We start from the raw sequence: 27311 nt of genomic DNA, 5'->3' as shown, positions 1-27311 counted from the left end.
ACTTTGGAGATCACTGGGGTAGAATCTAGAATCCCTAGCTAAGGACTGGTTCCCTGAAAAGGCTGCGGCAGGTGAAAGTGCTGACGTAATTGAAGCCACACCTAAAAATAACACACCATCTGTACAGTTAATAAAGCCATGTAGATAGAAACTATAATAAGCCCATATTTACATTTCAGTGTAAAATGTAAGAAGCAGTTTTGATACGAAATTAATTTATTTTTGAGACATGATATTTCCAGAAGCGGCTTCCAGTCCTGTCACTCAACATTTTTTAGAGGGATATTCCTTCGTTTCCCTGGGTTTTTTTTTTGCGGGGTGGGGATGGAATAGAGAAGGCAAAGTAAAAGTTAAAATATAAGTACAGGTATGAAAAACAAGAAAACTCTTTCCCCAGTGTGAAAACCTCTCATTTGAAAAACATACATCTCTATGTAAATGAGATAGATACATGATATTTCCATATTGCCTTAAAGCAAGAAATTTAGAGTTGTCAGAAATCATATCCTGAAATCATCTCACCGAGCCCCAAAACCAACAGTGACCACAGTTCTCACAGTGGTATGCAAGATTTGACAAGGTTTTTCCAGATCTAGAAAAATACTTCCTCCTTGATTTGTTATGTTTTTTCTACTTTATCAGTTTAAGCTATTTTTATTTATTAAGATATTTTTCCTTACGGATTATTTTACAACAGAGGTCAAATCTGACTCATTACCCTCCTCATATGACATTTACAGTTTGTTTCTTGCAGTTGAAAATGGTTTTCCCACATGATATTTGCAGTCTGAGGTGAACATATAATAATCAAACCTGACCGGGGCAGTACTTTTCACTGTAACCAAGTATGTGTCAGCAGATTCCATTCAGTGGGGATTTCAGAGCACCCTGGAAAAAACATTATCAGTCTCACCTAGGTCGTAGCTACTGTTTCTCAACCTTGCTCCTCTTAACTTGCAGATGTTGTTTACATTATAATGTGAGATCTTATTCATCTAAACGCCAATTATTCTTATTTATGAAAATTCTGATAGGGATAGATGGACATATATCTTTTTTTTTAACAGAACAGCTTTATTGAGATATATTCACATATCACATGATTCAACCATTTAAAGTGTTCAATTCAATGGTTTTTAGTATATTCAACCATTTAAAGTGTTCAATTCAATGGTTTTTAGTATATTCATAGAGGTGTGCCACCATCACTATAATCAATCTAAGAACATTTTCATAATCCCAGAAAGAGACTAAACACCCACTAACAGTTCTCCAGCTCCTATACCTGCCTGGCAACCACTAATCTACTTCCGTCTCTACAGATTTTCCTGTTTGGATGTTTTGTATAAAAATAACCCTTTTGTGTCTGGTCTCTTTGATTTAGCAAAATACTTTCAAGGTTCATCCATGTTGAAGCAGGTACCAGTACTTCCTTTTTATAGCTGAATAATATTCCATTTTATGATTATACTATATTTTATAGATCCATTCATCAGTTGATGACATTTAAGTTGTTTCCACCTTTTGGCTATTATGAATAATGCTGCTTTGGACATTCGTGTGCAAGTATTATGTGGACACGATTTCATTTCATACTTAGGAGTGGAATTGCTGGGTCATATGAAAAGTCTATGTGCAACCTTCAGATTGTTCTGACATTTATCTTTTTAATCTATGTAAACAAGTTTTGTGAAGAAATTTAAATGCAAAATGCAAAAAAAAAAAGTCCTGGGCCTGCTTCTTTTCTAAAACAATCTCCATACCTTTCAAAATGTTAGCATTATTTGCATAAAATATTTACTGTGTTAATTGCAAACTATTCTGTCTTATTAGAGCAAGGCCAGTTGATCTTAACGCACACTGCAACATTTTGTCCGCCGTTCATTTGTATTACTGAGCACCTCGAAAAATAACCAAAAAGGTATTCATTTCATTCACATTTTCCATTTGACTTCTCCCTAATCATCCTGAATTATTTTACCCACTTCTCCTCAGAATACAAGGGTCTGGGGACACATAGCACATCAATAGACTTCTGAAAAAATAATGCATTCATCTTTGACCTTGAGTGGGCTGTACCACCTTCATAGCTATTCTTGATCATTTGTACTGGTTTATCTTCCCATGTTCAAGATGCCGACTCTCTATGGGCTCCTGTGGCACATGTGATTGGAGGGAATGACTTCCTCCTAGGAATTAACATGACTTTAAGTCAGATAATCACATGTGGAGTCCCCCCCTGTGAAAGGCAGTTCATGCTGTGCAGATGACACACGCATTCAGGCTTTCTCCTGGGCTCATCGTAGCCTTTGCTAACCAAAAAAAATGGTATATTTTAGTGCATCCTATTTTTCTACCCATAATTTGGGGTCAGCCACGGTTGTACCATCTAAGAGATACTTGTATCAGAGATCTTACTTCCTACATGGGGAGAGACCTTGCTCAGAGCAGGTTCTGACTTCCTCAGGAGGCAATTCCAGGTCCCTTCAACTCCCCCTGGGCAGCAGAAACCTTGTCCAATTTCTCACAGGGGGTAGAGGCAAGGCAGAGCATCCTACAACTTCTGGAAATTCACCCACAGTTCTTGCTTGGTGTGCTGAATGGAGGCCACCCAGTCTGGCTTATCGAATAGAATGTGACGACTTCACCAGACCAAGTGAAACAGATCCACCGTAGAGGCACTCCAGGAAAAACAGCAGACCGTAACCTCGGCGTGCTGAGAATCTGCTGCACCGCTCTTTATGGAACACTGTCAAAAGTGGGAGGGGATAATTCCAGTTTCTCGCATTGCAAAATTCACCCCAACACATATACTGGACAAACATTAGAAGCAGTTTCTAGTGCTTGTATCTTTTACTAATATGTAGGAAACATACAAGTAAAGCTGTAAACGCAGGTCCCCTCCTCTCTGACTTCACTAAGTATAAAGCTACAGACCACATTTTACCCCCCTCTGGCAAAATATATCAATAATGCAATCACACAAAGAGGAAAAACTCTAACCTCTATTTTTTTATAATTATCAAATATTTTTAGAACTCTTTTCAAAAATAGACAGCAGTCAAAGTAGGTTGTAATGGGGGTGTGGGTGGGGAATCTGACTTGGGGGAATACTGTGCATTGAAAATATGTATCTAAAAAGGTCAGGGTGGAATGTAGCACTGCCTTGACTGGAGAACAATAATTACACTGCTTTCAAAGACCCAAGTGGTAGCCACAAAGTTTACCTTTTCTCTAAAGCCTGTCTGTAACAGTGCCTTTTGTCTCTCTTGAAAATATTACTTCGTGGAGTAATCTTCCTTTTAACCACTTTGTCATCATCGTGGGATAAACACAGTGGAGCTTCCAAGATGAACTGGGCAGGCTGGGGTTCTCTAGATAAAACACGACTGACTCTGTTTGGCGAACAAGTGCTCACAGAGAGCTTTGATCCAATAATCTTTGTGTTGGCAGAGCACTGCTGTCATATAACTCGGTTTGGCAAACTTTGTGTAAAAATAGGACCCTTGACTTAAGACACAGTGTAAACAGACTAACTTCCCTCAATGGTTATGTGGTGAGTGAATGCTTAGGCGCAGACTCTGCTATGTAAAAACCAAGTTAACTTGAAATATAATTTTTCTCTTCTCTCTCTGTTTTTCATAATGTATGGGCATCCCAACTCCACCCTCCCGCCAAGAACTTCACAATTATTGACCAAAATCCTGTGGAGTCCAGGGAGGAGACAGTATTCAACTAGTGGAGACGCTGAATACAATGAGATGTCTGTGAGGCCAATGAGGTTGTCAGTGGCCAAAAATAAGCATAGGTTAGAATAATTAAGTGAACGAAAATGGTCAAAAGAAATTTGTGGGGAGATATGTTCTTCACAGATTCTGTTTCCATTATACAAGTAAAAACATCATTTTTTAATGAGTTTAAAGGTTTTTTGAATGACTATACTGTACCTAAACCTAACCGAAGTAAAGCGATGCCTTTTGCTATAGTGTACAGAGGAATAAATTCAGTAGTTTCTTTTGAAAAGTTATTTTCATTGAAGGAATATTGTACATTCAGTATATTCACAAACAAGAAAAAGAATATGAGGTCATTTTTCTGCTCCCAAAGAAACGACACCTGAGGGAAGGAGGGGGGAATAAATACTGTTTACTTGAATTCATCTCTTTCATTGAAATCAATCATCTTTTTAACAAATTGTATCCCCAGAAATTACACAACACACAGAGGAGAAGGCAACATGACCACAGAGGCAGAGACCCAAGTGATGTGGTCAAAAGCCAAGGAATGCCAGCAGCCACCAGAAGCTAGAAGCAGCAGGCAACAGGCTCTGTCGGGGAGTCTCCAGAAGGAGCCAGCCCTGCTGACACCTTGATTTCGGCCCAGTGAAACTGATTTTGGACTTCTAGCCTCCCAAACTATCAAAGAATAAATTTCTATTGTTTTAGGCAACCAAATTTATGGTAATTTGTCACAGCAGCCACAGGAAACCTACAGAGCACTGTGCTAACAAAGTACCACAAACACAGTTACCTCAACAACAGAAATTTATTCTCTCACAGCTCTGGAGGCCAGAAGTCCAAGATCAAGGTGTCAGCAAGGTTGACTCCTTCAGAGGATTGTGATGGAAAAATCTCTTCCATGCCTCTCTCCTAGCTTCTGATGGTTTTCTGGCAATCTTTGACATTCTTTGGTTTCTGCTGCATCACCCTGATCTCTGCCTTCATCTTTACGGGGTGTTCTCCCTTTGTGTGCCCTCTGTGTCCAAATTTCCCCTCTTAATAAGGACACCAGTCATACTGGATTAGGGCCCATTCTAAAGACATCATCTTTTTTTTTTTTAACATTTTTATTGGAGTACAACTGCTTTACAATGGTATGTTAGTTTCTGCTTTACAACAAAGTGAATCAGTTATACATATACATATGTTCCCATATCTCTTCCCTCTTGCATAAAGACATCATCTTAATCTGATCACCTGCAAAGACCCTATTTCCAAATAAGATCATATCCACAGGTACTAGGGATTAGGACTTCAACATCTTTTGGAGGGAATACAATTCAGCCCATGACAATTACCTCAAATTGAATGTGTACAAAACTTAATTCACCTTCCTTCTAAAATGTTCCTAGACTCTATGTGTGAGATGGTGCATCACCACCCCTGAGCCAGTCAGAAGTCTTGGCGTTATCCTGGATACCTGGCTTTTCTGACATCCAACCTCAGTCCTGCTTTTTTTTTTTTACCACCAAAGCATGTATGTATGTATGTATGTATGTATGTATGTATGTATGTATGTACTTTTTTAGCTTTTTAGTTTTTTAAAAATTTTTCTTGGAGTATAGCTGCTTTACAATGTTGTGTTAGTTTCTGCTGTACAACCAAGTGAATCAGCTATATATATGCATATATCTCCTTTTTTTGGATTTTCTTCCCATTTAGGTCACCACAAAGCATTGAGAGTTCCCTGTGCTATACAGTAGGTTCTCATTAGTTATCTGTTTTATACACAGTATCAATAGTGTATATATGTCCATCCCAGTCTCCCAATTCATCCCCCGCCCCCCCTTTCCCCCCTTGGTGTCCATACGTTTTTTCTCTACGTCTGTGTCTCTATTTCTGCTCATCTCTCCACCCCTCGCTACTGAAAGGGACTCTTAACTGGTCTCCCACCCTCAAGATTGCCCTTCTCACATTTGACCTCTTCTTTTCTGAGCTCTTTGACTACAAGGACCGTGTCTCAGTCATCTTGGAATCCCACTGACCTTGCACAGAGCCTGCCACGTAGAAGACCCTCAGTAAATGATGATCATCAAACTCATTCAAGAAACTGTGTTTAGATACACAACATCAAAACCACACCATTTAAGGTCTTCTGTGGGATTTATAGATAAATTCCCCTATTGAAACAATGTTATAATAGTATTTCTTTTTTTTTCACACTGTATTTTATTTTTACAAGAGATAAATAAACTGACACCAAGCATCGTAAATGGATGACCACAACAAAAGCAAAAATGATTGCAATTACCAAACACGAAATACACTCATACTATGTCATAATATTGACATTCAGTGCAGTAATCCTCCACTGCAACAGCTCCTTTACTTTGCAGTGAAAATTGATTTGTATATTTTTTGCCTCTGAGTCCTTGTGGGATTTTTTTTTTTTTATTCAAACAGAAAGTCAAAAATTATAATCATCCTCATCAGTTCACTCAGTCCCATGTAATTATTTTTTCATCTTGATCTTTTGTTAGCACTTTTATGAATTCATCAGTTTTCCATTAGAGTTCTGAAAATGCTTATTCATTCAGTTCAGCAGTATAGTCAGTTACCAGAAACCTGTACTTGTCAGAGTCTTTTCCATGAATTCCTTGAAGATGTATAATAGTATTTCGTAAAAGGGGATTTTACCAACAAATATTTCATTTTCGTAGGCTATTAAGCATTACTTTTTACATTAGTTAAAAAAATAGGGCTTCCCTGGTGGCGCAGTGGTTGCGAGTCCGCCTGCCGATGCAGGGGACGCGGGTTCGTGCCCCGGTCCGGGAAGATCCCACATGCCGCGGAGCGGCTGGGCCCGTGAGCCATGGCCGCTGAGCCTGCGCGTCCGGAGCCTGTGCTCCGCAACGGGAGAGGCCACAACAGTGAGAGGCCCGCGTACCGCAAAAAAAAAAAAAAAAAAAAAAATAGTTATAGGACTTTCCTGGTGGCTCAGTGGTTAAGAATCCGCCTGCCAATGCAGGGGACACGGGTTTAAGCACTAGTCTGGAAGATCCCACATGCCGCAGAGCAACTAAGCCTGTGGGCCACAACTACTGAGCCTGTGCTCTAGAGCCCATGAGCCTAGAGCCCGTGCTCCGCAACAAGTGAAGCCACTGCAGTGAGAAGCCCGCGCACCACAACAAAGAGTAGCCCCCGCTCGCCGCAACTAGAGAAAGCCCACGCAGCAACAAAGACACAACGCAGCCAAAAATAAATAATAAAAATAAAATACATTAATTTTTTTAAAAAGATAGCTATATCATAGAGGAGAGATATCAATATCACTCTGACCTTTGTAACTCACATTGTCTTGCTCTCTCTTGAGCATCTGCAATATTTGTCTATACTCCTGATTAGGCACTTGGTTCCATGCTGCCTTATACTCTTATCTATTTTTTTTAGACTATGTCTCCTCTCAAAGACTGTAAGTTGCATGAGAAAAAGAATAATGTCATATATATTTGAATGCCCCCACTATGCATGATCTAGTGTTAAACAGAATAGACATTACTGAGTGAATAAATTTCACTGGCATCCATTCTCACTCACACAGACTCTGTTAGAAAAGGAAAAGCAACTTGAATTGTGCACCATTGTTTCCAATATATACGGTTTAGAGTGAGAGCTTGGGTTCTGAAATCAGAGACTTGGTTTCAAATTTCTCCCACCTACTAGCCCGTAATGTTGGGCAACTTATGCAACCCCCTGAAACCTCAGCTTCCTCATCAATAAAACGGGATCCGCCTCCACCTTTAGTTCCTGCTTTGTGAGACTGTAGTAAGGAAGAGGTAAGGCATAATGTATAGCACGGTGCTTGGCACACGTAAGTGCTCACTGAATGGTGGTTATCATCCACATTATCATTTTTTATCCCTTAAGGCTTTGGTTGCTGCTTCCAGGAACTGCCTCTTCAGCATCCTCCTCCTCCTCCTCACTACCACCATCAAAGAACATTTCTTAAGAATCTTGGAAGACATATTATGCTTCCAGGTGTTGGCTCTGGCAGGGTTCCGTGGCAGTGTGGAAGATCAGCCGATATCACCCCTGACAAAACCAAAACTTTCCCCAACCCAAGGCAGGACCCAAAGATTGGATCTCCAGGACTGACTTGCAGGTTTATTCTTTTAAATACTGTGTTCCGCCAATATCGTTTTTTTTGCCTTGTGTGTCTTTTCTGTGGAACTTCACATCTGTTCCTCTTGCCCCACAAACACCTTAGTGCTTTGGCAACGTGCACTTCCAATGGAAGTGCGAGGTGGCTGGGGAGGGAGTGAAGGACGCTGCCTTTGCCCCACGAAACAGTGTCACTTGGGGACACAACGTCAGAAGTTCTAACCCACGGGAATTTGAAGCTAACATTCTACAAGTTGAAAGAATGTAACCAAAAGACATCATCCTAAAAACCAGCAGGAAACTGGAGTTATTCTTTATTACACACTGTCAAATCCATCCTCTGATACACAGAAGAATTTCTGGACAATAAAGAAGGTCTCTGGAGGTTGCTGGTTTTTTTTCTCCTTCCCCCACCAGAAGTCCAACTTCCCCTACTTAAAAGCAGCAGTGGTTTTAGCAAGCAAGAATTCTGAATTACTGACACATGATCAGTGTCACTGGACTTGTTCTGGGGATCAGTAAGGAAAGGAATGTGCAGGATAAGCCAGAAAGAAGTCCACTCCCGGCCAGGTTGGGGAGCTCTAGAAGTTGGGAATCGATCAAGAGAGGAAAGAGGAGGGAGAAGGAAGGGGAAAAAACAGGGAGGAGAAAGAGGAAAAGCAGAAAGATGAGGAAGAAAGAGGAGGGGGGAAATGATGGGGACCTGTCTCCCCTGCCCCCCGACACACGGGAAGAGCACAGAGTTTTCCCCTGGGAGTGAGGAATTGGTGTGTACGATTTAGGTGTCACCGCTGAACTTTGCAGAACAGAATGCTTAGTTCTTCCTCCTCTTCTCAACCTTTAAATGACACCGAGGGGCAGTCCTTAGCTCCCAGCTTTCCTATCGACACTCTCTCCATATGTAATTGCCCCTAGTCCCTTGACTTGATGCTGAATATCCCAATTTCTATCTGCAGCCACAACTTCTCCACCGAGCTCCAGACTCATGCAACTATATCTCACTGGATGTATAACCTTAAAATTGACATGTTTAAGACAAAATTCCAAATCCGCTCATCCCTTAGGTTCCAATGTCAATAAATGCACCACTCTTCACCCAGATGCTTAAACCAAACACCTAAACATTCTCAACCTCACTCCGTTACACCCACATCAGCAAGCCGGATTAGCTGTGCCTCTAAAATGTACCCCCAATACCATCACTTCCCATCATCTCCACCATCTCTCCCTTCCAGTCAAAGATACCCCCACCCCCATCTAGTCTACGGACACGACCCCCTACAAGCCTCCTGCTTTCACACCTGCCTCCCCATCCTCTGTGCCCCATACACACTTTGCCATGAAGGAGTCAGAGTGGCTTACACTATGAGATGTAAGCCAGACCATCTTACTTCTCTACTTGAACCCATGAAGGCTTTCCATAGACTCCAAAGTCCTCCCCATGGACCCCAAGTCTTAACATATTCTAGTCCCCCCACCCCATTTCTTAACTTCATATCCTCCATCTCCCCTTCACTCTACTCTAGCAACATCTGGCTTAGTTCTGTTCCTTGTACACTCCAGGCTGTTTCCACCTCAGGCTATAATGTTTCCCCCAAATCACAGCACCCATCAGTTTATTGTTCCAATGTCACCTCCTCCGAGAGGCCTTTTCTAACCATCCTATCCAGAAGAGCATTCAGTGCCACCACGCCCTAGTCCCCCATCCTGGTTTTCCTCCATGGCACCTATTTGAATTGTTTTTATTAGCTGATTAGCTATCTCTCCCACCTGCCTGAAGACAGGTACTCTGTCTTGCTCTCCACTGCAGTCCCAGAGTCTACAACAGAGTCTGGTTACGACAGATGCTCAATAAATGCCTGACTAAATAAGTGTTGAGCCATGCAGATTGGCCAGAAAGGGCTTCCTAGAATCAGAATTTTGAGTTTTATTTTCGAAGCAATGAAGGATACACGCTCGGTGGAATTATCCTTGAAGATCCCTGAGGTTCCTGATCTTACTGATGTCCAAGAAGCCCCCCTCCCCCACCAGCAGGGACCCCTTTGATGATCACAGACCACACATCATCGTTCAGACCATGCCTGTGAGCCAGACGGAAACCATGTGAAAAATCATTGTTTCCCATTCCAAGTCAGTGTGGTAGCTAAGCGGAAAGCCCCACTGGAATATAAATAGAAATGAAAGGCACGGTGATGGGATAATGTTATAAAAATAGTGTGACGTATTTTAAATGACACAATACTTAAGTGTATCAGGCACACTCAAGCAGAGTGTGAAATCAGACCATGTGTCAGCCCTCAGGTGGGATTACAGAGCACGTGGCTGAAGCCTGGCTGGTTTAAGAGGGCCTTGCAATCCATTGCATGGAGCATTTTACTGCTTTTCTGAGTTGAACGTAGCCACAGGACTGAGAAAAACCATCTGACACCCACATTTACCCCATCTCCTAGAGGCGGGCACGACAGCACAAACATCCACTCTGTAGCTACGCTTGGTCTGAATTCCCAGTGCAGAGCTATGAGCTTGGCGTTATGCTGCATTGATTTCCATCCTGCACATGGCCAAGTTCTCCAACCTTCCTACAAAACACAAACCCCTCGCTGGTCAGGAAGCACTGCAGGTTTGGACCAATCGTGTCCCATGAGCAATTTGTGCTCGGAGCCAGGCCCACACAGCTGAAACATTTTGCACAAGGAGAGAAAAGCTGTCTAGAAACTTTCTCTGAAGAAATACTGAGTGTTGGTCAGGATCTCCCCTCAGTGCCGGAAACAGCAGCGTGACTTCTGAGTTACCAGTGATCTGTTCTCCACACTTCACTGGGCCATCCCACACCTCGGCTCAAGATGGTCACAAACCCACTTTGGGTTAAATGCTCTCACAGCTTACTGGAAAGCCACTGGCAGCGGATGCCATGTTTCAAGAATAAACTATGTCATCTTCAAGATTTCCAAAAGGCACATTTTCTCTTCCAACAAAGAGCACCTCTGACTGGGCTGTGGGCTGTGGGCAGTGGTCACCCCTCGGCGATTCACTCTTTTGATTCTGGAGGGATCGCACATGAGGATCAAAGACTTTGGGGACGGCAAGATCAGCTTCCCAGCCAGAAGGTAAAAATAAAATACAGGTGGTAGGCAAGAGCCGTGCCCACATAATGCACAACCCTGAGAGTGTTCAGCCCTGCTGCTTCTCCAGGGATGAGCCTGGAAAGGTCTTCAGGTTCTGAAATACTTCACTGCTTTCTGGTGGCGTATTCATGGGCATTTGTTAGGATGGTGGCTTGCTGGTGTCCCTGTGAGCTTTGTCTTGGCAAGGATCAGTCCAGCTAGGTGACGGCTCTTCCTCCTAATGAGGCTTAATTAGATTGTGATTAACAGCAGGGACTGCACAGCGAGACCCGCTGATCTGCAGACAAGAAGCAGCTTACCCTGTAAATTAATAGGCCTGCCTAGGATTAGGGAAGCTGGTTGGGTAAACGCCCAAGGAGCCCCGTAAGCCAACAGTCCTTGGCCTGCTGACACAGCTGCGCCCGGGTACCCAGTCACCAGAGCGCCCAAGGATATTCAGTTACAGTGAAGAAATCATAACAAAGACAGGAAACAGATCAGCACACTCTGGATTTCACACCCTCCCTGGGGAACTCTGCTGATTTCTAGGCTGCAGATGTTTTTAACCCTGCCTTGAAGAATGTCCACGTCACAGGCTCGAGCTGGTGGAGGCAAGTAAAGTATTTAAGCAAAGCACGCATATTCAGCAAGTGGACCGAGTTATGTCAGTCAGAGGTCCTCATCTCTGAAACAGAGGCAGGGCAACTGTTCCAACCCGCAGAATCCTTTGGTGGAGTTTGCTGAGCTGTCGGGAAATGGACGCCGGAAAAGTCCATGGTTTATTTACTTAACATAAGGTGTAAATGAAGCCAACTAGAGCCTTCCATGAAGATCTTAGTCCCTACACTTGTGGGGTTTCTCAGCTGTCTCCTCATTTTGCTCTTCTCCGCACTCCACACCAAGGGGAGTAGAAGGAAAACAAGCCTTCTTCATTCAGCTTTTGGAAACATCACTGCCAACAAAAACGGGATCCTTGACCGTTTCGAGTGTATGTTTAAAGGGATGGCATATCTTACTGGCAGGATACGGGTCATTTTTCAAAAGTTACAGTAAATTTATCTTTTAAAATTCTTCTAGGCTACATAAATATGTCGAAGGCTGCATAAAGATGTGGTTGGCCAGAGACACCACATCTTCTTTGGGACAAAAGAAACCAACTGGACCTGCCAGAAAAGAGTTCAGGCCAGAGAAGACTATGAATGTGAGATGAACCTCAAGCCCAAGAGTTGGAAAAAGAGAACAACATTCAGCTCACTTGTGATTTTGGCGGGGGTGGGGTGGGGGTGGGGTGGGGGGTTGGGGGGGTGGGGGGAGGGGTGGTGGTGTGGGGGTGGGTCATTTGCAACTTTTTTACTGTTTATTTTAAGTTTTCTTATCTGTTACATGAGTAAGTTTTAAGAATGCTCTCAGAGAACTCTGTTAGGACCAAAAACTCTATCAGTAATTTCCTACCTTACCCTTGAAACATCCCACTAAGGATGTAGTTTTGTTTCTCATGTTAAGAAAGCAATGATCATTCATTTCAACTGCTACTGAATTAAGCCCTGTGTTTGAGGAGACACAGATCTCTGGTAATTTAGGGCAATTCTCCTTTCTCCACCTGAGTTTGCAGGCTTATCCAAACAACTGGGAAGACATGAAGGTGGGCGGGGAGGGGGAGAGGCTGCCTGAATTACCCAGGCCGGCCCTCCGCCCTCACCACAGGCATGGGGGAACGGCTGTTCCTGACCGCACAGCCCCACTTTCCAAAGGCCAGTCTTGGCTTCTGTGAACAGGTGGCAGTTCAGGACCTAGGAGCTGACGGTGACCTATGGGGCGGCCTGGACCACTGCTGGCCAGTTCCACCTGTTAAAAAGCCCCTCCTTAATTTTGGACCTCTTCCGTCTTATGATCCCAGACTCTCGCCCCATACAACCACTTCCCAAGATTTCTCTCTCCTGGGTGAAGCCTTTTCTCCCAGCTTCCTCTCTGCTCCACCACTACACCTGATGGAATTCTCACTTCACACACTGTGTCCTCGGAGCATTCTTACTTGCCATCTACTTAGCTGGTGGACAGAACTGGATCACCCAGATTCCGTGAGGAGCTTGGACTGATTCAGGACAGGATGGCCCTTAGCTGTGGGCAGAAAAATCCCTCTAAGGTGGGAAGGGTGCCAACAAAATGGCCTCTGTCCCGTCAACAGGCCCTAAGTCTCGTAAGTCATGTGTTGTGTTCTTTTTTGGGGTCAAGCAGTGCCCTATCACAAAGGTCTACTTTTGAATGAATGATGACTTGGAAGAGCAAGCATGCACAGTGCCTCGTACATATGTGCTGAACGAGTTTATAAGTGAAATTGTAAATCAGACGGCTTTTCTCACTGGGAGAGCTCGCAGGAGTGACGTGGTATGTATGTAAAACCTGAATGAAGATATGAAGGGCGTTTAAGATAGTTCTGTCTACATAAAACTCTGCTTGCTAAAGGCAGGTGCATGTCAGGAGACCCCAGATCAGCTTTCTTTATACACCCAGGGCAGCAAGTACCATGCATGTACCAGAATGCTTTTGTATACTCCCTTCTCCACCTTCCAGAAGCTTCATGGTGGAAGTGAAGCCAGAGGCAGGATACAATCTCCTGACTCGCCCATGCCTCTCAGCTATAAGGTAAGGGAGTACAAGAGGAAAAAAGGATGCTGAGGACCTTCTCAAAGGAAGATCACTGCTCATAAGGTTGGCCCTGAAATCAACCTGGAAATCCTGCAAAACACATGTGTGTTCATTTATAGGATTGTTGTCTCTCTCTCTTAATTATCCCGTTTTTCAGTAAACCATAATGACCTCTCAGTACTTCCCAGGGGGACTGCCCTGAGGTTCTTCCTTTAAAACGGGCAAGTGATGAGTGATGACTGATTAGCCTGCCAAATCCTTCACTTAAGAACTCATCAAGAGAAAGAAGAAGAAAATGAACTCAGCTATTTTGATTTGGCCGTGAGCTCAAGTAAGCAACATCCATAAAACAGTAAGAATATTTTTGACAAGAGACATCATTTAAGCACACATGGAGTCCCTCTGCTATCATCCAAGAATAAACTCCTGGCCGGCTCTTACCTCTTTTTATTCTCCTTCTTCCACAGTCACTTGGGATGGGCCACAAGAGAGATCAGGATTCTTCATTCACTCTATGCCCTAAGGTTTTATGGACTTTGTCTCACCTTCTGAATCCACTCCCATCCCAAGTTTCATTTTACGCATCAGTGAAAGTTTCAGCCAAATGGCAAGAAGTTTTCTTCCTATTGGAGTGGAATTCAGGAATGTATCTGTCTTGAGGTCTGGAGTCAAGCTAAATTATGTTACCTCGGGATGTTGCCAAAATACAGGTCTGTTCTCTGTTTTGAATCATGAAACAACGAGTGGTTACTTTATGTCCAGATATTTGAAATTAAAAACACCAGTACCTAATGTGTGTTTTACAAAAGAGGGTTGCCAAGGATGTTATGCCTTCCACATAGCTTTCCTGGTAACCTGAATACTGTTCTTCCAACAAAAAAGGCAGGTGAGAAGCCCCGGACCAACCCTCTCTATTTACAGCTAAGTGGTATTCGCACGTTAGCTGAAGGATGACTAAGTGATCAACACCCCCAGCATCTTCCCCATTGTTTGCTATGTGTGTCCCATCTTCTCTTCTTTAGTCTGCAATGTCCACCAGGTTACACAAAAGAGAGGGGCATCGTCTCAGGCCAGCCCATGACTGGAAGGGTGAGGGAAGGAGCTGTATCCAATTATCACAGGACTTTGCTTTAACGTCTTCATGGCCATGTTTCTGTTCGTCAAGGCTTTCTCTTATTTTGTTGGGTAGGCAATGGGTTAACTTTGAAGGACGGTTGGCTGGTTGGTCAGTTTAGGCCCTACTGCTGAAAGCTGACCAGAGCTCATCCGATTTGCTGTTCTCACTCAGGGATCAAATGGATTCCTGGTGATAAAAAGTGATAAGAAGCGGCTTCCCTGGTGGCGCAGTGGTTGCGCGTCCACCTGCCAATGCAGGGAAACCGGGTTCGCGCCCCGGTCTGGGAGGATCCCACATGCCGTGGAGCGGCTGGGCCCGTGAGCCATGGCCGCTGAGCCTGCGCGTCCGGAGCCTGTGCTCCGCAACGGGAGAGGCCGCAACAGAGGGAGGCCCGCATACCACAAAAAAAAAAAATTAAAATTAAAAAAACAAAATTAAAAAAAAAAAAAAGTGATAAGAAGATTTGCTAATAATCATCTGAGTTTTACCCAAAGGGTATTTAGATGACATATTTTTCTTTTCCAGGAGCTCAAAATCAATCCTTGAAAATATTAATAGTATGTAAAAACACTGTCCAATAGAAATACAAACCACATATGTAATTAAAAAATTTCTAGTAGCCACATTAAAAAAAAGTGAAAAGAAACGGGTGAAGTTATTTTTCACAGTGTATTTTATTTAACCCAACAGACCCCAAATACTATCATCTTGACATGCAGTCATATAAAAAACTATTATGAGATATTCTACCTTCTTTCTTTCATTGTATGTCTTCCAAGTCTAGGCAGAGTGTAGACTGACAGCATAGCTCAGATTGAACCAGCCTCATTTTTAAGAGCTCTGTAGCCACATACAGCTCAGGGCTACTGCACTGGGAATCCAGGCACAGCACTGCCTGCACCCTCACTGACTTAAACAGGGACGTAAAAAGAGGGAGAAAAGGAATGTTAACCAGACCACCTTTTCCACATGGCAGCAAACTGAAGTGTATCGAAATGTATAGATATTAAGATGTAATGCCACCGTATCTAAAACCACTCTCACGTCATTTCAATTCTATTCCTTTTGAGTTAATACATGTCATCCCTGTATGATAGCAAAATAACTCCAGCTGATTTTTTTGTCTTTTGGGATAAAAAAATGGGGATACTCAGTAATGGAATGGTGCAGCCACTTTGGAATGGAGTCCAAAAGGTAAACATAGGGTGACACGTGACTCAGCAATTCTACTCCTAGGTACACACCCAAGAGAAGTGAAAACATATGTCCACACAAAAGCTGGTACAATAAAGTTCTCAGCAGCATGATTCATAATAGCCAGAAAGTAGAACCAAGCCAATGCCTGTCAGTTGATGAATGGGTAAACAAAATGTAGGTGGACTATTATTCAGCGATAAAAAGGAACAGAGTACTGATCCATGCTATGACATGGATGAACCCCGAAGACATTATATTGAGTGAAATAAGCCAGAAACAGCAAAGAAGCATTGCTGCCTGATGGATGAGGCCCCTCCAAACCGCACACAATTTATCAGGTGGCTGTATGAAATGGAGCACTTGACCACAGGGATACAGATAGAGAAGCATTCTACCAGCACAAACAATGGTTGAAATGTTGAAGCCGGTATGTTTCTTTTATTGGAAAAAGGCAAAGCAGAGCAGCCCCAGGTTAATTTCTCCTTAGCCAGTGTTTATTGAGAAGAGCCAAGTGCAATGTCTCAGATTTAAGCCCTCCCAGCAACATGGAGGAGCCAGCTCTTTCTATCTCTGTGCTTTCGGGAGGATGGGGTGGGGAGGGGAGTTTGGGGAAGGGGTGGCAGGTTCTGCAGAAGCTCTGGCTCCAACTGAGAGGCCCCGCTTAGTCCCAGGAGCCCACTGCCTTCCCAGTGTGTGTGGCTCAGCTCTCCTCACTCACTACTTCCCCCTCCTTGACTTGCTTCCCAAAATGAGCTTCCAACCTCAGAGCTCGCTTTCAGCATCCACTCTTCCAGAAGGGGATTTACTTACCCTTGGCAGAGGATGAGGCTTGCTGATTTTCATTTCAGACTTCTTTTACAGTGTTTTGTTTTAGGCCTGGTTTGTTGTTGTTTTGTTTTCCCCCAAATCAAAGATCTCCAGCATCACACTGGCACATTGTGAAGTAGCAGCCACTTAGTAAAACGTGCTTATTAACTGTACCTGATGGTACATGGTTGCATTTAAGACATCTGGCAACAACCAGCCAAACCAAAAGATCTATTAAAATCAGGAAAGGAATAAACCACACACATACAAAGAAAAATAATTAGTTGCCTAATAGTCTCAATGCACTGCAAAGTGGCGGCCTGTGTCGTAAACATCGAGTGTGCCCGGCGGGGCTGTGCTGTGGCCGCTCTGCCTCCCTGGCTGACCTCTGAATCTCAGTGGCAGATAACTATCAGTGAGCACGGTAAGAGTCAGAGACATCCTGGAGTCACAGATTACACGACTCTCTCACTTCATTCCCATCGTCACAAGCACATTATCAGCTTACTCACCAGTGAGGGGGACAGCTCACTTCCCCTCTCCCCTAAATTCCACTTTCTCTTCTTTCTGTATAAAACTATGTAGTAACAGCACATCAGTCGCTCCCGATACTCCTTTTGCTACACAGATGAATCTGTTAAAACACTTTGAGTCCGGTTACTTTAATTGGATCCATTTGAAATTCTGCCTATTTTTCAGCTCCCCAGCCCAGCCCAACCCCCAACATGCAACCCCAGCTCCAGGCAGGAAGGTTTACAGTTTCCCTCCCTGGTGGCCTTTTCTCCCCATCCCTACAGGCACCCTGAGCTAATTCCTGCCCCTCTTCACTCAGAGCCCCAGACTGAGGCAATGGTTTTCCTTTTCCTTTCCTGATTTCCTCTTGTCTGGACTCATCTTCAGCACAGACCTCTAGGATATAGTGGCTTGCATTGTTTGCTCTTGTTTCATGTGAGTAACTTCTGTCCTGTTAACTTGGTGGTGATATCCTGACAGCAGGGACCATGACTTACTATTCTGAATCCTTCCCAGCCCCTGAAATATATCAGGCGCCTAAAAGACACAGCATTCAATGACCATCGCTGGATAGTGGATCCCTGCGGCAGGGCGCACCTCTGCCTGCAGGTGTACACAGGCCTACCTTTTTTTATTGTGCTTCGAAATTGAAGGTATTTGTGGCAACCTGCGTTGTCAGATGATGGTTAGCATTTTTTAGCAATAAAGTATTTTTAAATTAAGGTATGTACATTGCTTTTTTTTTTAGACATAAGCTGTTGCACATTGAACAGTATAGCGTAAACATAACTTTTACATGCGCTGGGAAACCAAAAAACATCGTGTGACTTGTCTTATTGGGATATTCACTTTACTGCAGTGATCTGGAACCAAACCTGCAATATCTCCGAGTGTGCCTCTCTGTGTCCCCTGAAGACAGGACTTACTGCCCCTTGATGCTACTGATGTTATTTCTCTAATTTCATTCTGTTTCTTCTGCCTTGAGGATCTCGCCCACTGACTGCCAGGGGACTTCCTCATTTTAATGCCCCGCCCTTAAACAATCATCCTTCTCTATGGCTTCTCTGATCACGGGTTCCTCCCTTCCCTGCAGAATTAGTAACTTCAGAATCTGGGTCCTCTATTTCCTTTTAAGGATCTTTCAAATTATAGCATGATGATGTAGATGTCCTTTCCCCTTTGTTAGACCATGAGGACTACACACACTGGTGCCATGTCTTAGCAATCCAATCCCAGGGTCCAGCACAGGGATAGGATATAATAGGTACATGACAGATATTTTTGAATTTCTTCCCCAATCCCAGGTGCCTTAGATCCAAAGCTCCTTGAACCTTCATATCTCTGAAAGACGAATCTCTTAAAAATAACCACTGTGCTGATTTCAGCTAGATTTGAGGAAGAAAGCAATCTGATTAAATAGTTCACCCTGAAGCATAGATGACTGAGTAACCATCTTCCTCTCTATAACTTCCTAGAGTATTTGCACTTCACAAGAGCTCTATAATCTTAACTAAGTTTAAGCACAAAAGAAATTCAGATGAAGCCAGAGGACCTTCCCAGGGTCTTTCTGAAGAAGCAAAGTGGGACGTGCGTGGGCCCACCTCAGCTAGAGAATTTCAGGTGCTCAGTCTCTCCCCCTAATAGACCAGGAACTCTCTGCAACCCCCAACCCCAGGGTCGGCTCTAGTTGTTCTTCTTCCTTCTCAGCCCTAGTCCCAGCCGTGGGGCATCTGTCCTGGCTTTGAGTCTGTGCCGTGGCTGGATGCTGGATTTGGGGTCCGCGCCTCTCTCTCCCCAGAATTCAACTTTGGAAAATGTTCCTGGTCCACACACAGACGCGTCGGGGAGATGCCCACCAGGTCATGGGCATTGGTAAGATTTAAGGAAACACCCTGAGTACAGCGCGTGTTAAAAGCACCAAAGCATATTACTCTTCCGTTCTCAAATGCTTGTTGAGCCGAGGACCTGTCCTAAGTTCAATGACGAACAAAACGGACTCTATCTCTGTCCCCAATGTACTTACACCAGGGCTGGGAAAAATACATTTTTTAAAAGTAAGAAATTATCAGAATGCAAGGGTTTGCTCCCTCCCTTCTTCCTGTAATCCCTGACCCTTGAGAACTAAATCCGATTGTCTGACTCCCCCATCCCACAGCCTGAGGGACTCTCTGCTACCCCCACTCTGCTCTCTCTTCCCCTCCCCTGTGGCTTTTCCTTCTTCCTTCTTTCAGCCCCAGGAACCCCAAATCCTTCAGGTCTCCAGCTACATGCATATATACCTAAATCCACACAAGTGCCCAGCAGGGAAATAAAAGACTCTCAATGTATCAGAATATCATTTCTAAGTGTTTGCAATTATAAATAGGAAAAAAAAATTTAATACTCTTTCTTCTTTCCTTCCTTTTTTTTTCTTCCCGTCATTCAAATGCTGACTCATTCACAATTTTCAAAGTGAGGTTAACTATTTACAAAATGGCAGAGAGGGAAGGAATTGACCTAATAATTTCCCAGCTGGGAAAAAAAATCTAGCTCACAAGCTTTTCAAATATACGTGTTCCCACTTTACATAACCATAACCCCTGGTTCTCTCTCTTTTTTTTTTTTTTGCGGGGCGGGGGGGTGTATTCTAATACTTGGTCACTAACCCAGGAAGGTGAGAAAGACAGAGCTCCCAGTGGGCCTTTTTCTCAATAAGGGGCATGGCTAAAGAGAGTTTTTTCCTTTGTGGATAACCAGTAGATTTAGGTTCTCATTCAATATGTCTTTCATTAACATGAGAAGCACGGAGAAAAAAATTCATAATATGATAACTATAAACAGATCACTGAATTAAGAGAAACTGCCAAATTTTCTTGGGGATTATTAATGGAAGCATTATGCTTCTTATTAAATTTGCAGACACGTGTATCTGAATAATTACCCACTGATTTTATGAAGCTTGGAGGGAATAGAATCTTCCCTTTTTAGTGTAGAAATCTAGAATAAAGTGAATTCAAAACACTTAAGCCTAGAAAATGCTTCAATACTTCTAAAGTTATATGAAAGGAACATACAACCAAATGGAAACCCAACAATCATGAGATCGCTGACATGTTGAACAAAACTAATGTGAAGAGAAGATAGTTTTCCAACTGCCATTTTTGCTAAATTTTGTATCAGATACCTGGGAAAATATGTCTGAAATAAGGTTACCAAAATACTTATTCTGAATTGTTGGAGTAAGTAAAAGAAAGGGTGAAAAATAACATATACTTTAAAAAATCGCATGTAGTGGCAGAATAGAGCCTTGGATCACATTATAGTTGCAAACCCATAACCCAGGATGGCCTAAAGAAGTCTTTGAAATCATCTACACCAACCCCCTTCCTTTGCAGACCAGCTTATTTGAGACCCAGAGAGTTTACATCATTTTGCAAAATTCACACAGCTAGTTAACTGTAGGAAAAGAAAGACTACAATTCTGATCTCCATGCTTCCAATTCAGAACTCTTCAAATACACAGTGATGCACACACGTACACACACACAGTATATACAGACGTGTGTGCCTGGGTAGACAGAGAGAAAAAGGAGTTCAAATGAAGTACTGAACTGAATTTTTTAAAAAAATCTGGTTCTCTTTCCCCGATGAGCATTTATGGAACAGTTTCTAAGTGTCAGGCAATGTGCTAAGCATTTCACTTCCCTTAAATAATCTTCGACGTGCCCTCTCTCATGGGTAGTGTTGTTATCCCTCTTTCCATAACAAGCAAACGAAGGTTTAGTGGAAATTTACGCGTTTGAGGTCACTCGGGCCCTCTGTGATCCTTATTCACTGTTTACAGGAGGTATGTTTTGGTCCATCAAAAGTGGACCAAATATGGGAATTCCCTGGCAGTTCAGTGGTTAGGACTCGGCGCTTTCACTGAGGGGTCGTGGGTTCGATCCCTGGTTGGGGAACTAAGATCCCACATGCCGCACAGTGCGGCCAAAAAAAAAAAAAGTTGAATAGTGAAGGATTCTAAACCAAATTATGTTACTACACACTTACTGAATTGTGTTTTCAATGCACAAAGCTGCTGTTAATAAGCAGAGCAGGTTTACGTGGCAACAGTTTGGTAACAGCTGGGTCCACGGCATGTACACCATCTGGAGACAGAAATTACCTTCCAACCTTCTCTCACCAGCTTATATCAAACAGGTTCTCTTACATCTCGTCCTGAACTTTTTCTTGGGGGCAAAGGACAGGGACTCCATATACGCCCTCTTCCTGTGCACAGATGGGAGAGGCGGGTGCAAAGGAGAACCCCCAACCTCATCCGGAAACCACTGAAGTCTTGCCAATACTGAACTTAGAACAGCAGAAAGAAGAGGCGGCTTGCACTCCGTCTGGCATGTGGTGCCCTCTATTGTGCCTTTGGAAATTCTGCGGGTGGGAGGGGAAACAATTCGTAGGGTTGGCTGATATTTTTCTTTTATGCAAATACACCCCGTTGGAAAACTCTGCTTTCCATTACACTTGAAATTCCCAAAGGCAAAAGGCCATGTCTTCCTTCTTTATTGTGCATGATACCCAACACATTATGGGTGGTTAATAAATGTCACATCGTTTTCATTCTGCATTGACTGAGAATGACATTTTCCCAGGAGTTTTGCTTGCTTCAGTTTCTCAGCAAATCTCACAAAATGCATACATTTCCCAGAAAAAGGGCACTGTTTAAGGCCAGTGTTCCTTGCTTGAATCTCTTCCCCAGATTCCCATCAACGCTTCACTCACCTTATCCCTGGGCCAATGGATTTCCCCCCTGTTCTCCAGCTGTTTTACTCTCTTTTTCTATGCCCACCTGCAGAATTTATATGTAATTCTCTGACACCCTATTTTATATCACTTCCATCACAAAGTGGCAGCCCTCTGTTCTATGTCTACCTTTTGACTCTTTGTGGGGAGTCTTTGATGAGGCTTATCAGCTGGGCTATTCCTAGTATAAACATTTTTAGGAGAAAAATTTTTTCATAAGGACTTTTATATCTGTTGTTTTCTGAGAAATTTTTTAAAATGCATTATAAATGTTGATAAGGAATAAAAGAGTCAAGAGCAGAGACCTTGTTTATTCATCTTTGTACCCCAGTTCACGGCAGTCAGTGAATTCTTCTCAGAATGAGAAGCATTCCTATTTCCCCTCAATTGTTTCCAAAAGTGATTCAACAGTAGACTTCTATGTAAAACGTGAGGCAGAGCAATCAATACATTTTGATATTCCTTATCAAATGGCCCCGGTCAAATATATATTAAATATGAGCTATCATGAGGACGTCCTCTTACAAGTACAAAATAAAACCCAAAGGAAAAGAATATGGTTCTCTCTCACTCATACTGCTTTGAATGCTTGAGCTTAGACTGAAGATTCAAAATCGGAAACGTCAGCAATGATTTTTATCTATACAATTTCCTCCTTCACAGAACAAAATGGACATGTTAGAAAGGTTATTTCAAATATTAGAGAATAGAGGGCATCTTTAGGCATTTGGATAAGAATGTAGTCTGGATTTTTTGCCAGAACTTTTGCAGACTTCTAATTCCATTCTCCTGTTTCCCAACAAGCCTAAAATCCTTCACCTTCATCTTTCAGCATGTGAAAGAAATTGATCTGTATATGGAAATATTTACACCAATGAAGAAAAAAATAAAAACACCCTAGTGTATAAAAGAGAAGACTGTTTCAATCAGGGCCAAATGTCAGTTTTCAAAAACATATAAAAATGATAAAAATGAAATATCAGAAGAAGCAGAAAGTGTTTACAGTTATGACTCAGAACAGAAGACCAATTTCACAATGTTTCCTGTGGCAGGAGTTGTATTCACTGAGATTTGGGACTGTCTCCTTTTTTTTTTTTCTAGTTCCTGTTCTAAAAAAAATTGTTTCTTCCAAATCTGCTGAATACTACTGAGAAAACTAAGTTCCAAGAAAGCAAAACAACTTTTGTTCATTCATTTATTCATTCCCTTCTCTATCATACTGATCTCTTGTCTTTTGAAGGTTTCTCTTTTTATAAAGTGTCAAAAATTAAGAACTCTTGGTGCTTGAGAGTTCAGCACACAGCAGCTCCATTTATAACAAAATTCCAAATCACAAAAAGAAACTTGCAGCTATTTTGTGAATGAACTGAAATTTTCAACATGTTATATAAAACATGATAATTTTATATGTGGAACAAATTATAAATAATAACTGGTCAGATTACAATTAAATTATATTGTTATTTAATAATCATTCATCATCTAATTTAACATTAAATTATAAATGTAACAATATTACACATTATAATATACATATGATGTATTTATAGTAGTCTATATTATGGATATTAACTTATACATAATAACAGCGGTCAGAGTGCTTAATTCCTCACCATACATTTTGCCCCAAACGATGAGCCCAAGCCACCCAGAGCCAGCCCATTCCCTTTGTCCGTAACTGATTTAGGAAAAGACTGACTCAATGTTGGCCAATGACACGCGAGGAAAAGTCTCTGAAAGCCTCCTGGGAAAGCTTCCCTGCTTCCAAAAAGACATGGGAACCCAAGACTGTCTGTCACCCACCTGGAACTGCCACAGTCACCTTGTAACCATTTATGTGACTTCTCATGATGCACCATTTGTGTGTCTTTTTGTGTGCCAGGCGCTGCTCTAAGTACTAACTTCCTGAGTTCTCACGAGAGTCCTACAGGCAGATACTATAATTACCCCCGTCTTTTAGACAAGCACACAGAGGCCCTGGGAGGTTAACTGGTCTGAGGCTATCTCACCAGTAAGTGGCAAAGCTGGAAGCTGAGCAGAGGCAGCTGACGCTGGGGTACATTCCCTCAGCCAGGAGGCAGCTGTGTCACCTCCTGCTACGTTACCTGCAACGTGCTCTTAGCCCCCCGTGCTCACGACCTTCCTTACAATATATTCTTTGCTGGTGGCCACCAAGACTTTCAACTTAAAAAAAAAAAAAAAGCCATGCAAGAAAACAGACTCTTTTGATATTCCCTGAACAAAGTATGGCCCGTATGCAGAGCAGAGAATGCAGGAGTAAGGGCAGCAAGATTTCTTTTTCCTTTTATTTTTTTTCCCTCAGACAGTCTCTGTATTTTACTTTAATTTTTAAAATTAATTTTTATTGGAGTATAGTTGATTTACAATGTTGTGTTAGTTTCTGCTGTACAGCAAAGTGAACCAGTTATACATATACATATATCGACTCTTTTTTTTAGATTCTATTCCCATGTAGGTCATTACAGAGTACTGAGTAGCATTCCCTGTGCTATACAGTAGGTTCTTATTAGTTATCTGTTTTATATATAGTAGTGTGTATATGTCAATCCCAGTGTCCCAATTTATCCCTCCCCCCGCCTTACCCCCTGGTAACCATAAGCTTTACCTAGCACATACTCAAGAAAGGATATTGAAGAAAAGATGCTTAATGTTTTCTTTCACATGAAAATAGAAAAAAAAATCATAATCACGTGGCCATGTGGTGTTGAACAAATTTTAACTGAGCAGAAAGACGAGGCAGGGAGGAAGTGAGCTGCCCGTTGAGAAGCTCTTGATGGAAAAGAAGGGAAACCCAGGTGAACACTGTTGGCAGGGGAGATTGTGAATATTATCTCTAATGACAGAAAGTAGGAAATCTCAGGTTATTTAAAAGAAGTAACAGCCAGCAAACCCTTTTTCTCAGGTCTCAGGAGCCCCACTGCTTGACTGGAAGTATGCGGAGAGGGGCCACGTGAGCTGTTCTGAATCTCTTTGGCATCTACTTCTCCACATGCCGTTTGACCCCCAATTCTCATAAAACCAGAAATATCTACTCCATTAGGATTTGCAAAGCCACATAAAGAAGACTCTGCCACTAAGGAAGCAAATGGCTTTGAAGAGAAACCCCACAGGGGCACCAATTCAGCCTCTCATCCTCACTTATCTCCCTGCCAAGGGTCAGTCCTTTGCCTGGCGTGGTACCCTTTCCATTTAGAGATGTTTGGAAAAGGTGCTGTTGAAAGGACAGCCTCACGCTGGGCTTCTTTAGTCATTCCCCACAGGAAATGATGGAAATTCCTGGCATTCTTATCAGGGAAAGGGGTGAACTCTGCTGGTGCCGGTCTGGAAGGGCTGTGTGGAGATGAATGCGTGGAGCCCTCCTTTACGGTTGGAGGTAGATGACTTCAAAGCGGCACCTTCTCCAAATCCAAGATGAAGCCAGGCTTCTGGGAAGAGTCCGGGGAGAGCAGAGACAGGCTGCCTGGTCTCCAAGCCCAAACATCCAGAAGAGGGGGCGGCCAAGTGTTTATGTTGGGCAGCTTCCCAGAGAGAGTTCATCATCCTCTTGGTCAACTCTTGCAACCCTCTCTACACTGAAAGCAGAAACTCACCATGTGCCTCAGAAGGAACCTTTCTTTCTGGCTAAGCATACCTGTGTTGTTATTTTTCAGAAGCCCAAGTGGTCCTCTGCACTTTCTAGACATTCACTTCCTCAAGCCCTCTTGGGAAAGACACAGCTCCAGGATTTAACTAGCGCCCCTGATTTGAAGTTTCATATATTATCTCTTTGGAAGGCGGGTTAGGAAGTGGGGGGAGAGGGATGATGAAAAAAAGGAGTAGGGTCAGGGGCGTTCTGGGGCAGGGCTGGGTTCTACTCCGCACAGATCTCTCGGGCTGCTCCCACATGCCCTGCACTGTGCAGGTTAAACTGTTAAAATTATTCTTGCTAAGCCAAAATTATTGTCCAAGGGAAGAAAGCCTGTGTGAAACTATAAGTAGAGGGAGGCCTGTGAAGTTGCAGGTAAACAAAACTCACTTTTTCTAAAAAAAAAGTCAAGAACTGACTCCGGTGAATACACTTAGGAAAAGGCATCTGGTATCCCTTTTTGGACTGTTACCCTTATGTGATTCTTCAGTAGTTCTCTTAGAATTTTTCCACTTAGTTTTTACAAAAGATTTGAGTTCTGCTCCATAGAATACGCTTCCTTGTACTTTTTGCTACTATTTCACAGTTTGCAATTTTTGAGATCTTATTCTCTCATAGCTATTAACACTCCCTATTGCTGAGCCCCAAGGAAGCACTTTTGTCAAAGCTTTGTTCGTCAAACCCAAACATCAAATGTTTCCAGCTGCCCCCAGTTGCTCACTGTCAACCCTTAAATCTACCCACGATGTTCACAGACGGAAGGAACCATGTGCCTCTGATTCCTGCATCAGTCCAACTTCCGACATCCTATTATTACACCAGGTCCTATTCCAAAGATAACACAAGAGAACCCAATGCAACCAGTGAAACAAAGTCAGTCTTGTCCCCCCATCCCGCTTTCCCCCAGCACAGAAAAGGGGCAAAGCAGGCTCCAGAGGGAGGGTAAGGGACACCCAGGGTGGTACTCCCCATTAGGCTCCCACACTGCCCACCAGGGTGCTGGGGCAGACAGCCATGTCCCCAAGCCTTCTCGCCTCTCCCAGCTTTTAGTAGGAAAGCAGGGGGTGTGATGCAGCCAGAATCCATGAGGCTGCAGGACATCAGAAGGTTCCAGGGGCTTACTAAACCCTAGTTCCATGTTCAAGCATGAGGATCAAAAGTTTCAAGAAGGAATCTGATAATAGGATATTGGTCAACATTTATGGGACCCTCACAGTGTGCCAGGCACTGTGCCAACCCAGCAGCATGTTTAATTCCACAACAGCCCTATGGAGTTGGCCTGTGATGACCCAAACGTTACAAGTGAGGAAACGGACTTCACAGCTTTGGATAATCACGTGTCCAAGGTCACATAGTTGGTGAGTGCTGGAACTTGGATCCAAAGCCACCCACCTGGTTCCAGCGCCCACACACCCAACCACTGCACCCCACTGCCTCCCGAAAAGATGACAAGCAGCCATCAAATAGGAAAGATGGCGCCTGGCCTGTTGGCTTCATGGAGTAGTGGTGAATGAAAACTACATTAGTACGTCCTTTGGGAAGATAAAAGTGATAAACAATTGTGAGCTGGATTTGTTGCAATCATTTGTACGTGGGTTAAAAAGCAGGATCTGGAAGCCACCCCT

General features: G+C 43.0%; 1 protein-coding gene across 1 annotated transcript in view; it reads right to left on the bottom strand.

Annotated features, from left to right (window-relative positions):
• Nucleotides 1-27311, bottom strand: part of COLEC12 (collectin subfamily member 12) — a 213688-nt gene that overhangs the window by 163816 nt on the left and 22561 nt on the right. The gene's annotated exons all lie outside the window — the stretch shown is intronic.

The sequence above is a fragment of the Physeter macrocephalus genome, chromosome 19 (assembly GCF_002837175.3).
Source record: "Physeter macrocephalus isolate SW-GA chromosome 19, ASM283717v5, whole genome shotgun sequence".
NCBI classification, from domain to species: domain Eukaryota; kingdom Metazoa; phylum Chordata; class Mammalia; order Artiodactyla; family Physeteridae; genus Physeter; species Physeter macrocephalus.
This window is presented reverse-complemented; position numbering and strand designations above follow the sequence as displayed.